The sequence below is a fragment of the Mandrillus leucophaeus genome, unplaced genomic scaffold, assembly GCF_000951045.1.
Source record: "Mandrillus leucophaeus isolate KB7577 unplaced genomic scaffold, Mleu.le_1.0 Scaffold9, whole genome shotgun sequence".
Taxonomy (NCBI): Eukaryota; Metazoa; Chordata; class Mammalia; order Primates; family Cercopithecidae; genus Mandrillus; species Mandrillus leucophaeus.
In genome coordinates this window covers 1132421-1135873 of record NW_012109807.1, presented here as the reverse complement: position 1 = coordinate 1135873, position 3453 = coordinate 1132421, and the positions used below count along the sequence as shown (strand labels likewise).

Here is a 3453-nt window from a genome sequence, read left to right as displayed (position 1 = left end):
GTGGGAGTCGATATGAAACCTTAATTTAGACGCAGAAAGCCCTGGCAGGGGGAGCCACTGACCAGGTGCAACCCCTGAGAGCAGGTGCTGTTGCTTCCGAGAACAATCCTGATCTGTAGCGCAGGGCTGAGAACACCTACCTTCCCAGGGCTTTTGTGAGGATTAAAATGCCTGGCACGAACCAATGTGGTGGGTCAAATCGGTCAGTCCAGCATTTTGGGAGGCTGAGGCAAGAGATCACTTGAGGCCGGGAGTTTGAGACCTGCCTGGGCAACACGGTGAGATCCCACCTCTAAAAGTAACTAAATAAAATAAAAACAAAAATTAAAATGTCTCGGCCGGAATAAAAATGAAACAAACCGCATCAAAACTGAGAGGCTAAGAACAACGTGGAATTTCTGACAATTGCATGGGTTTCTGGATAGTTCAGTTGGCCTCACCTGAGCTCATATGGGCCTCTTCAGTCAATTTCAGTGGGCTGGGGACCCCGCCCACTGACTGCTCAGCCTCTCTCCTGGTTATTTATCCTGGGTTTTGCTGCCACAAGGTGACCTCCAGGCATGCATTTACCAAGCTGCCACTTGTGCCCCACTTCACGGTGTCCTAGAAATCCAAGCAAGCCCCATGGTCAAGCCCTGAGGCAATGTGGAGGCAACTTAGCCTCTGACTCTTGGTGGGAAGAGGGGCAAAGGGTTTTTGGCCATACCCAAGGCTCCGCTTTTGCTCAGGATGATGCCTCATAAAAGACAGAATTCTGTGTTTTCTCCACCTACAGCATCTTTGGTTCTTTTCTACCGTACCACAACCACCTTCCAAATGCCAGGGATGTTTTCATATGCTAGCATGATTCCCTTGCTGGCTGTCAGACACTGCGCTCTACCCTATCAATAGGTGTGACTACCATGCTGTTGCTATTCTCATCTTTCAGACTTAAGAAAGCTATAGGTTCTCTGCTCCCCCTGTTCGACAGTCAGCCACATTTTCTCGTGCATCGCCAGCGCATCCCTGAGACACCATGGGGAAGGTGAAGGTCGGAGTCAATGGATTTGTTCGTATTGGGCGCCTGGTCACCAGGGCTGCTTTTAACTCTCGTAAAGTGGATATTGTTGCCATCAATGACCCCTTCATTGACTTCAACTACATGGTTTACATGTTCCAGTATGATTCCACCCATGGCAAATTCCATGGCACCGTCAAGGCTGAGAACGGGAAGCTTGACATCAATGGAAATCCCATCACCATCTTCCAGGAGCGAGATCCCTCCAAAATCAAGTGTGGTGATGCTGACACTGAGTACGTCGTGGAGTCCACTGGCGTCATCACCACTACGGAGAAGGCTGGGGTTCATTTGCAGGGGGAAGCCAAAAGGGTCATCATCTCCGCCTCCTCTGCTGAAGCCCCCATGTTCATCATGGGTGTGAATCATGAGAAGTATGACAACAGCCTCAAGATCATCAGCAATGCCTCCTGCACCACCAACTGCTTAGCGCCCCTGGCCAATGTCATCCATGACGACTTTGGTATCATGGAAGGACTCATGACCACAGTCCACGCCATCACTGCCAGTTTTCCTCCGGGAAACTGTGGCGTGATGGCCACGGGGCTCTCCAGAACATCATCCCTGCCTCTACTGGCGCTGCCAAGACTGTGGGCAAGGTCATCCCTGAGCTGAACGGGAAGCTCACTGGCATGGCCTTCCGTGTTCCCACTGCCAACATGTCAGTGGTGGACCTGACCTGCCGTCTGGAAAAACCTGCCAAATATGGTGACATCAAGAAGGTGGTGAAGCAGGCGTCGGAGGGCCCCCTCAAGGGCATCCTGGGCTACACTGAGCACCAGGTGGTCTCCTCCGACTTCAACAGCAACACCCAGTCTTCCACCTTCGATGCTGGGGCTGGTATTGCCCTCAACGACCACTTTATCAAGCTCATTTCCTGGTATGACAACTAGTTTGGCTACAGCAGCAGGGTGGTGGACCTCATGGCCCACATGACCTCCAAGGAGTAAGACCCTTGGACCACCAGCCCCAGCGAGAGCACAAGAGGAAGAGAGGCCCTCACGGCTGGGGATTCCCTGCCACACTCACTCCCCCACCACACTGAATCTCCCCTCACAGTTTCCATGTAGACCCCCTGAAGAGGGAAAGGGCTTAGGGAGTCCCACCTTGTCGTGTACCATCAATAAAGTACCCTGTGCTCAGAAAAAAAAAAAAGAAAGAAAGCTATAGAACTTGCCCACAATTAAGACTGCAAAGGAGTGGAGCAGAATTACAAGACGAGCGGTCTCTGGATCCTACGCCTGTCCCAGCCAACACTGCAGCCTCTGCAACCACTTATATCTCACAAGGGTCAGACTGAGCTTGGTAAATATCCCTCCACCAGAGAGCTCATCTGCCGTGCAACAGCATTGAGTGTGGGCCCTGGAACTCAGAACAACTGTGACTGTGCAGACCTGCCAGGAGTCAGGTATGAAGCCATTCCCCTCTCATGACTGCCTGTCAGGCCCAGAACTGGACAATCCAACAGCCTGGAAGTTGTCCTCTTCAAGCAAATTGAGTTAGCCCAGGTGCTCAGAGGGGGAGCTAATGGATGTGGGCTAACCATGAAATTGAGCCCATCTATCAGGTTGGTGCAAAAGTAATTGTGGCTTTTGCCATTACTTTTGATTGCAAAAACCGCAATTACTTTTGCACCCACCTCATAGTGTGGCATAATTTCATGGTTGGCTTTTATCCATTAGCTCCCCTTCCCCGCAAAAGCCAAAGCCAGAACGAAGTTAAAGTGGTGAAGGCAAATGTTATACAGGATCACCACAACAGGGGAAAAGAGATCCCACTGTAGAACTGGGCTCCATTCTGAATACAGCAGGGAGAAGGGATTTATCACCAAGGAACAGGGGTCGGAGGATGGAAAAATACTAAGAGAAAATTGCACCAAGTCTGGGGAGAATACCGGCTGAACAGACCTGACAGGATTCCTGCTGAAGGCAGGCCAAGGTGATCAGACAGCAAAACTGTGAAAAATTTTAATCAGGTGTCAAAGGTCGGGCATTCTTGTTAAAATGACTTAGTAAGGTTCTTGCTAAAACTGGATTTCACATGGAAGAGCACAGATGGGTATTTACAGTCTGCCTAACGCTTGGGCAAGCAAAGAATCTTTGTTACTAGTTCCCTTTCAGAGAATCAGAACTCCCAGTAAGTCTAATTAACTAGTTATAACTAGCCCTTCCTTGTTCTGGACTCTCTCAGTTTCAGCTGTGAAAGTTCTCCTGGGGACCCCACTCAGTCCTGGACAAACTGGAATAGTTGGTCACCCGGTTACTAGACTGATCTGCTGTCTGCCTATGAGTCTCAGATAACATTTGGTCCCTGAACAACTAATGGAATGAGAAAAGACTTCCTTGACCGATTTTGTTCGCCACTCTGATGTCAGAGTCCAGTATGGAGCTTGGCAC

The 3453-nt window shown here is 50.0% G+C and overlaps 1 pseudogene across 1 annotated transcript; it reads left to right on the top strand.

Annotated features, from left to right (window-relative positions):
* The first annotated feature begins 939 nt into the window (after positions 1-939).
* On the top strand, positions 940-2007 carry LOC105531607 (annotated as a pseudogene). The gene has a single exon (XR_001004832.1). The product of XR_001004832.1 is annotated as a glyceraldehyde-3-phosphate dehydrogenase pseudogene (transcript).
* The last annotated feature ends 1446 nt before the right edge of the window (positions 2008-3453 follow it).